This window comes from Centruroides vittatus, unplaced genomic scaffold (genome assembly GCF_030686945.1).
Source record: "Centruroides vittatus isolate TY-2023 unplaced genomic scaffold, ASM3068694v2 contig_2734, whole genome shotgun sequence".
Lineage (NCBI taxonomy): Eukaryota > Metazoa > Arthropoda > Arachnida > Scorpiones > Buthidae > Centruroides > Centruroides vittatus.
The window spans coordinates 209,889-220,149 of NW_027121741.1; the positions used below are offsets into that span (position 1 = coordinate 209,889).

At 29.6% G+C, this 10,261-nt stretch overlaps 1 protein-coding gene across 1 annotated transcript in view; it reads right to left on the reverse strand.

Moving 5' to 3' along the window:
* The window catches only part of LOC136971951 (uncharacterized), a 36,538-nt gene extending 28,155 nt beyond the window's left edge, over window positions 1-8,383 (reverse strand). The window contains exon 1 of the mRNA XM_067266470.1: window positions 8,240-8,383. The gene's annotated coding sequence lies outside the window, so the exon portion shown is untranslated. The remainder of the gene's footprint in view (window positions 1-8,239) is intronic.
* Between the last annotated feature and the right edge of the window lie 1,878 nt (window positions 8,384-10,261).

Sequence of the window (10,261 nt, forward strand, 5' to 3'; positions counted from 1 at the left end):
TCTGGTGACCCTCAAAAAGATTGTTTACAAGGAAAGTTTCCATGTGCAAGTGACAGTTTCCTTTTTTGGTTTTACTAATTACATATTGATTATTGGATGACCGTTCAAGGTCATTCAGACATTGCACACATTGCCAACAGAGAGAGAATTTTTATTATTATTATTTTTATGGAAGAAATCTATTTGTCAGTTAATTATTTTGGACATTTTTTACAAAAATCTATTGTTTCAATAATTCCAAAGTCCATTAAATACACATATATGATAGAATGTGTACATAACTTTAGCCATTAATAGAAACTGTTTTCATCAGATCACACGATTTTTGTAATCTCAAACTCAAGACAGTAAATTCTTCATAGAATTAGTCATTGGTCCTTTAGATGAAATTCATGGGTAATATTTTATTAAAGCATTTAAGCTTCTTTCATAAGTTATTTTCAAGTCTTCCTTTAAATGTAGTTTTGTTATCATTAACTACATACTGACTAATAGTTTTTTTGAAATGGCATAAATTTCTAAGTAATAACTTCCATTATTAACACATTTGTAACCAAACTGGTAAAATTATATAAGATAAAGTCATAATTTTATTAGGAATTACAAAAAAAATGTGATTCGATAAAAAGTTCGGATAATTTGAACCAGGATAATTCGAAAGTGGTTTTTGTTCCCTTGAGTTTTGAAATAATGAGGTTTTACTGTATATGGAATTACAATTTTGAATAACGTTAGTAATACAAAAAACATTACTACAGATTCTGTACAGTCTGGTATGAACAGAGATCCACGAGGTTAATATTCATTTAAAGCATAATGACAGCTAGTACCAGCTAGCTGAAAACATTTGCATATTAAACTATTTCCTATAAATAAAAGTATATTTGTTATTAGTCTTATAACTCCTGATTTAATGTTTATAAAATGTTTATCTAAAATAAACTTGTGAAATTGTTGCAAGGGGCAGAATATGTCCAATTGCACAAATAAAATTAAGAAAAAACTGAAGCATTAGAAAAAAGTAATATTATGACAAATCACAAAAAAGTTACAATAAAATAGTGTCTCAGTTAGGCCTATAGACATTAACTAAGAAAATCTGCCAAAATGCAGGAAAATTGAGTGTTTTAAAAGTGGAACATCGTTTACTTTGTTTCTGATCAGTTCAGTAATTTGTTACATTGCTGCCTACTTACACAGTTATGTGCTTGCAGTAAGAACAACTTGGTCTTACTGAACCAGGATTTTATGAAAAACTGAAACCAAAACAAAGCTTTTAAAAAGAATTTAAAAAAAAAAAAAAAATCTGTTTTCATTTCAAAAACTCTTTTCAATACTATTTAATGGGCTTAAGTTTATGTAAACTTGAATTAAAAAGACATATTCACTGCTTTCCAACATGCAAAATTTGCAAATTAATAAACTGCATTTAAAGATTTTTTCTGAATTGTTTCAATTAAATAGATATATAGAAATTTTTAGCATTATTTTATAATAATTACTTTTCTTTTTTCTTCATATTTTTCCATACATTCATTATAAAAAATTGTCAATGTTGTATTTATTTTGAAACATTATAAAAGTTCAGTCATGTTTCCAGAAAAACAATAACGAAAAGTGAATCAAAATCTCAGGAAAGTTTTGCAAAAGATTGGTACATTTCTTAAATAATTTTTCAGAAAAAAATTGCACCATCACTGTTGTCTTAAATAAATTTTGCATTGTGGATGTCAGAGTCTGTTAATTAGCACCACACACTAAAAACAGGTCATTCATGTCATTGGTGACAACTTCAATTTTATTTCTATTAATGAACATATTACATTAAGTTTATAATTGGATGTGCTATGCTGTGATGATAACACATGCTTAAATTAAAGTGAACTTTTAATTTTAAAATTTTTACTTTAATTTATCTGCAGAGTAAATTATTTGGCAAACCTATATAATTATTTGTATAAATTATTTAAAATTTTTCAAATTACTTAATACTCATTAATTGGTTGTTTTGTGTTCTAGTGTGCAATAATACTTGGGAGAATTTTGTGTAGGTTCTGTAGAAATTTTGAGTCCTGAAAATATTTTGCACTCATTGTATACAAGGATATTGTATTCAATTACAGTAGAGCATCATTTATCCGAAAGCCGATCAACCAAAACGTCAATATATTTGTTTTGTTTGTATAAAATAAAGAAATAATTTTCAACAATACAATAGCCATGATTATTATTATAAAAATTTTCGTTAGGCGTATAATCGACAAAACTTGAACGCGAAGTGACACGCAACGGAGAAAAATTTCAACATGGGATAAGTTAATATATTTTTTCGTACATAATTGGTTATTCGAAAAATAAGTTATCCGAACAACCCCAGTCCCCAATTGATTCGGATTAACAATGCTCTACTGTATTATGAATATTGTAAATTTCACTGATTAATTTGTTGTAATTTTTCAAAACTATATAATTAATTAAAGAGGTTAGAAAATATAAATTATTATTATACATAACTACTAGCAAATGAGCCTGGCATTGCTTGGGCAAACAATTTGGATGATTTGGTAAATATTGTATGTTTGGAAATTAAGTTATTGCTATCAAAAACAAGAAATTGCAACTAAAATAGTACAGTAGATGCTAATCCTCAGGTTAAGCCTTGATCCTCTCCCCTCTCTACTTCGCGGGGGAATTTCGAAAAATCCATACTTAGTGTGCATTTTCGTGATGTACCCTAACTGTGTACCAAATTTCACCTCTTTAGGTTCAGCAGTTTGCTCTGGGCGATGATGAATCAGTCAGTCAGGACATGTACTTTTATATATATATAAGAAATTTTATGAATTTTTATAAAATATTGTAGAAAACTTGTTAAGTCATTATTTCATCTTATTACAAGGTCTGATTCAGAACACAATCAAAAATTATGCCCAAATCTTCTTTTACCTGGTACAAACACTTCCAAAAAAAAGTCCATGTAAAAAATATATTGTATGAAGAAATGGAAGTTTGGTTCTATTCCTTAAAAACCAGTAAAAATAATATAAATCAAGTAATATAATAGGATATGTTTAAACAAAATATTCCAATTTTAATTAATATATCAAAAGAAAAACAAATTTTATTTTCTCTTTAGCATTTTCAATTAAATACCAGAATACATCTAGTTTTTAATACCAAATGGCATAAAAAAAACTATTCTATATTAAAAGAAATCAGAAGAAATAGTCATATAAACAAATTGTCAAATTTCAATTACATTTTTCCTGACAGCTTCACAGGATAGAATGAAAGACTAATTATTGTTACACGCATTCAAATAAGTAGAAAAATTCATCAAATCTTAAAACTTACTTCAGTGTTTATAGTACTTTTAAATGCAAATTTCAAGAATTTTTTTTTTAAATTAAAAAGTGAGCCCTTTTCTAGAAAAGAAAGTACAGTAGAACCTCGATTATCCAGATCGTTCAAAATAAACAAAAATTTTACAAATTTGCTGATTCGCACTTGGCGATTGCAACACTGTTTATGTACGTGATGAAATGTATAACTTTTTTGTCCCAACAATGTCTCACCCGGCACAGTGATCCTAAACTTTTTAATACATTTTGTGTCGTAATAAAAATATAACTTGACATACATACTGTAGTTTGATTTTTATGAATAAAAATTTGACATTTTCAATTGCTTTTTATTTTATAAAATCTGTCTTCTTGCATCACCAGAGGGCCTTTAAACAATAGGCAGTGTTAGTGCTGGTCAGTAGTAGTCCAGATTCAAAACAAACGTTTGTTTCTTGAAAATTTTATCACGATTTAAATACAGTACAGTATTATTTTTTGATTATCCGGATTTTTTGTTATCCGGACTACCTTCATCCCCAATTAGTCCGGATAATCGAGATTCTACTGTAAATGTTTTTTCTTGAGAATTAAAATCAAATGGAAATTTTTAAAAAAAACTAATTTATTGAAATGTGTTAGATCAAAACAAATTGTGTAAAAAGAGAATTTAATTTCTTTTTTTTCCCAGACTATGTCAAATCAAAATTGTGTAAAATCAGAATTGGGTGTATTCAGTTTAACACTTTTCTTTCAAAACTATAAAGCTATTGTTATTTATGAATTACTATAAAACAGAGAACAAAATACTCTATCCTATTTTATTTTTATCAGCATTTTCATAGTTCAGTTTTATAAATTCTTGATTTCTGGTTGGACGTGAAGGACATAACAAACTTGTTTGTCTGTTTATAAACCCCATAAACCCTCTTTTTACTGATTACCAAAATAAGTTTTATAAAAATTGTTAATTTTCTAAAATGATAAAAATCAATCAGTCAAATATACTTCTTACTATATACTGGATGAATTATAACTCTTCACTCCACGAAAAAACCTTTATAATCCAGTGATAGATGTTTCTACAACAGCAATGGAATTGGAAGATAAGATGGAACATTATGAGCATAATGTTCCATCTTATCTTCCAATTCCATGATTCTAAATATGGAATAGAATTCGCTTCAGTTTTTTGTTCCGTTCACTGGTATTTGAAATTTCTTATGAACTGTGCCTGAGGAAGACTCCGAAGGGGTTGAAAATGTTAGCTGTTGTAGAAACACCTATCACTTAATTATAAAGATTTTTTTGTGGAGTGAAGAGTATCAATCAGTCAACTTTTTCAATTGTATCTATAAACTATTATAATAAAAAAAATGGGTGTGGCTTGTGTCGAGGACACAGCCACGTGTTTTACGTGAATACATGTATGTAAACGGGTAATATTTTCTTTGAGTCCAGTGATTTTCTACATGTGTCTCACAGTTTAAAGTCAGCCACTACCTCCTCCGGGAAAGTATTACTAAGCAGCGTGAAGTGTTTTCCCTTTGGTGGCTTCAACAAGCACAGAAACCATAGATGGTCACACACATCACACTTAGGCCTGAATGGATTGTTGACAAACGTAGTAGTGAAATGTGCACTAGCTGCTGCCCAATGTCTTCATAATCGGCAATTGCACACAACCAATGTCTATACAGCCTGGCGTTGATACAGAAGCGATTACACCATCCACTTGCATAGGCTCAGCCGCCCCAGCAGTAGATGTACTTGCACCATTGTCGATCCGCTTGGACACCTTCATTTTTTTACATTACAGGCACCGCTTCACTCTAGCATATGGTGTTTTATGGGTATCACTAGATTGCTCTTGAGAAGCCCTTTCCAACTATATACTATTTCTATATTTTGATTTGGCTTTTCGACAAGTATAGGCCAACATTGTATTAAGTTTTCTTAATTTTTAACTTTAACACCATATATATTCACCATAACTATTCCACACTAACGTTTTGTGTATGCAATCGATAAATATTGACGAAAGCTGTAAATTGAAACTCAAATGAATGTCGTAGCTTCTCCAAGTCAAAATGTATACTAAATAGAAAGTATGTGATGCAGCAAAACGACCTCAAAATGGCGGTGCTTCTCCCTCTGCCGCACATGATGCATTGCAGTCCCCACTCAATGTAATGAATTCTTTGATTCTTTAACTATCAAGTAATGTAATTAAATTTTGGATGTAGATGATAGATATGTAGCTGCAATGCCAAACTGTATCCCTCAATTTTGTTATCATCAGTTTTCTGAATTGCCTCCCACTATGAAAGCAAATTTAAGGACGTATTCACGTCAATAAACAAACTAAGATGTTTTATCTTTATTTTAAAAATTGCTAGATTACAAAACAGATCAAAAGTTAATCCATATAAGTTATTATTCTTTACTTCATGTTTGTTCCTGAATTTTCAAATTGAGAAACTAATTTGCTTTATTTTTTAAAGTGACTGTAGTGGAAAAGACCAAAAATGTTTAACTATTTCTTAATATAGTCCCAAAATTTTTACTAAAATCTATTAAATATTAATATGCAATTTTAAATATTTATAGTTGTGCTACTTTTAATATATGTGATTTTTAATTTTACATCTGTTTATCTTCACAGGGAAAAGTTCATTTTATTTCATGAATGACTAAGGTTATGTGCTTACTCATCCAATTCTAAACAAATTATATACATTTAACATACATTTATATTTATAAATAACTTTTTACATAAATTGCATTGTGTTTATGCAGGTATAAATATCTCATACCTTATTTAAATGGCATGTTTCACTAAAAATTTAATATGTTTTTTGTTAATTTTCTATCAATCAAGAGATGTTAAGCTTAGAGTAACCATATTATTTATTGTTCAAACTGGAATACTTAAAAGAGTAAATGAAAAATGGATAAATTTAATTTCTTTTTTAATATTTATATATTGACCTATAAATTGGTTATATTGCATCAGAAGAACTATAAAATGGTTCTATTTAAAAACTTATTCTATAACTGACCAGTCACCCCAGTTAACCTCCTTACATTTTTCTTTTCCATTTTCAAACAAATTACCATATTCAAAAGCTGACTACTTAACATGCATGTACAAGTTGAGGAATCAGAGATAAGCAGACCATATCATTTACAATCCAACCGGGGACACATTTGAAAATCAGTGAAAATGGAGTCTAAAACCAACTGAACTTTGTTTACTTTTAAAAATTTCTTTACATATTGATCTAGAAATTGGTCACATTATAATGATGTGTTAATAAAATAGCTCTATTCAAGAACTGATCCTACAATCAAATGCTTTTATGTCTATGGCAGAGGAGACCAGCAGCTCAGACTGAGGCATTAAGAGTCTAATCAATAAAATACTTGGATCTTTGGCATAAAATGGGTTCTGATTTTATAAAATAAAAAATGCAACTTACAACAACCATTAACTGGTGTGAATACGATTAACATTTGAGTGATGAAGGTTTTCATAACCCCTTCTCGGCTTTTTTTTTTACCTTCCTTTTAATTCAAAACAGGCTGGCAGTTAACATTCGAATATAAAATTCAATTTTATATTTGAATGTTAACTGTCAGCCTGTTTTGAATTAAAAAGAAGCTCGAAGAAGAGCCAAGAAGGGGTCATGAAAACCTTTGTCACTCAAATGTTAATCGTATTCACACCAGTTAATGGTTGATGAGAGTCTTATTTTATATTCATCCCAGTATGTTATGCAGTTAATTATAAAAAAGATGTTGTTTCCTTATACAATGAAATTCATTTATAAGGTTTGTGTTTTTCTGACATACTTTATTCCAGTCTTAGTGTTTGAACTATACAATGAAATCTTAAAAACAGTCAAAACCTAGGACAGTTCAGGAAATCAAAGACATCCGAGAACCTCACCAGAGGGCACCATCCTCCCAAATTCAGAAAAAAACCAGAATGCAACATGGTTAACAAATTATCAGTGATGGCAAATAAAAAATTGGTACTCATGCTTTCATTTGAGCATGTAAGTTTGTTTCCGGGCAGACCAACCCTTCCGTCCCTTAAGCAAAGCACACTCGTACACTCAAGCTACTTAATATAACCCATTCATTCCATTCAACAATTCCACGTACAGCATTCCAATAAAAATTTTGACTACTTTCTTCTCAAAGATCACAATGCATAGAAAATGTAATCTGTAGTAGGAAAACAACATACAAAGTGTACCATAGTTGAATTAATATGCCTTTGTGTCCTTAACTTAAACTTATCTCATCTACTAACACTTTATCAATTAACGGGACTTATTATACTGGATTTATGGATGCAGCAATTAGGTCTTACAGATCAGAAATAATATTGTCTATTTAAATCACGTGATTTAAATAGACAATATTATTTCTGATCTGTAAGACCTAATTGCTGCATCCATAAATCCAGTATAATAAGTCCCGTTAATTGATAAAGTGCTAGTAGACGAGATAAGTTTAAAATGTATCATAGTTGCTTTATATTAAATTAGGACAAATATTTAATTGCATGGTTGAGAAATTATATTTGCCAATTAGTTGAAATTGTTGAACTGTGTGTGAATTACACATAAAAAAAAAAGGCTGTGATATTGTAATAGTGTAATTTGTTATTCTTATTTAATAAAAATAGCTTGTGTTTTGTGTAAATAAGTCATTTCTTAAGGTTATTCACTTCATGTAATTTAAGCCGTCGTTGTGAACTCATTATGTGTTTTTTGTAAATATACAACGTTTATTTTCATAAATATATTAATTTATAACGTAATTACGAAGTGAATAACAGTTTTAACCGACTAATACGCTTCATAAAAGTGCTGAATTCGACCTACCTCATTCTATTCTTCAACTTTCAATGGCCGCCATTTTGTTTATGGTTAAAAGATCGTCTGTTTCTCTTAGTTAAAAATAAAAATAAATAAATATAAAAATCGTTCGTTGGTCGGAAAATAAATCTTATAAATTTAAAACGAGTATTAAAATGTAAAAATTGAGTCTTTTCGTGTAATTATTTTAAAATTTGTCGCAAAGTTTAATTGATGGCGCTTTTATTTTGTTTTTGTTAGTACGAAAGAATTTTGTTGAAAAGTTTAAATATTTTTTTATGTTTAGGATTTATTTATGAATGAATAAAGAAAGAATTTTAACGTTTATATTTAGCTACGCAATTAAATAAAATTTATTATTTTTATTCTTTGAAGTGAATTTATTTCATATAAAATTTATTATTTTTTTCGAACATTTTAAATACAACTGACCCTTGATAATCCGACAGGTATGGGACCAAAGGGATGTCGGATTACCAAAAGTGTCCGGATCACCGAAAGTGATTACATATTTGGCATTGTTTTGCTAGCAGTAGCCTACAATGTTCCTACATTTTATGAGTAAAATGCTGCCTAGGTTAATATGGAAATGAAACACCCATTTCGGTTAACTAAAACATGTTTATTAAAAGAAATATGGAAGCCAATAAATGTACATACAGTATGTATAGGCATAAATAATACAGTACGTACAGAACTGCTCATGAAAAACACAAGAAATGTGCGTCATCATTTAAGAATTGGGTGGGGAGATTCGTGTCGCGACATCCTTCTGTGCAAGCAGACACGTAACGGGACGGGGACTACGGTGACCTTGATGGGAAGTGCGTCGGACTACTGAGCATGTCGGATTACAAAAGCGTCGGATTATCAAGGGTCTGCTGTACTTTTAAAAACCTAGGGCACGTTTGGAAATTGTAGTCGGTTCAAACGCGCCCTTATGTGTACTGTACATATGAAAATATTATTTGGAGTTTTAACATGGACTCAAATCCCATTTACAGATACTAAAATTGATATAAATAAGATTGTGTTAAAATAAAAAAGCAATAAAATATAAACAAATAAAAATCTTATGAAATATTTTCATTGACATTCATTTACATAAAATATATAGACTTTAGATTCATTTGGGTACTTTAAAGTATATGACACTGTATATTTAGCCTGTGTACAAATTCATTCTTATATAAATACTACAGTATGTAGATTTGTTAAATATATTATCAACAACTGCATCCATACAATCTACTGCATAATGAAGGTCTTGCCAAGTCATCCGACCGTGCTGGTTCACTGCCCTCCTCCTCGATATTCGTCCGACATACCTTGTGATTTCGACCTCTCGTCTTTTTGGAATCATTTCCTATTTTTTACTGTTCGGTCAAATACCTCTGTAATCCGTTGACTACGATTTGACCTAACGCTATGGCCAATCTATTGTCACCACAGCTGCATTACTCTTATTTAATATTAGATAAACTAGGATACTCTACTCTTTTTCTCATACATATGAGTTCCATTTACGATCTACTCTGGTAATTCCTAACATGCAATTGATTTTTAAATTTGTCTTCGTAATTTATTGGATTTTTTGTAGCAAAAGTGCTTGAACACTATATCAGATGTACTTCTCAAAATTATAGAAAGACACTCCACACTATTGGCAGTTTCAAAGCTTGAGAGAAATTCCCTTGTCTATGCCTCTTCTTTATGTAATAAACAACTGAACTTCAATAAACGAAGATATGGAAGATATAATATGTTGCCTTCTGCAAGTGTTTCTTGAACACAACTGCACATTTCTACTGACATTATTATTGGGGATAAAGCACCATATTAGAAATTAGAATTTCCATACAGCAAAATAAAGTATTAGTAAACACATTGTAAATTATACAGTATTTAAATAGAGTTTATAGTAATCAAATAAGTTTTAGTATTCTAATAATGTATGGTACATGAAACACTATAGATTAATGTTTTGAGTAAATTAATAGAATATTAAAGAATGATTTCATAACAAGT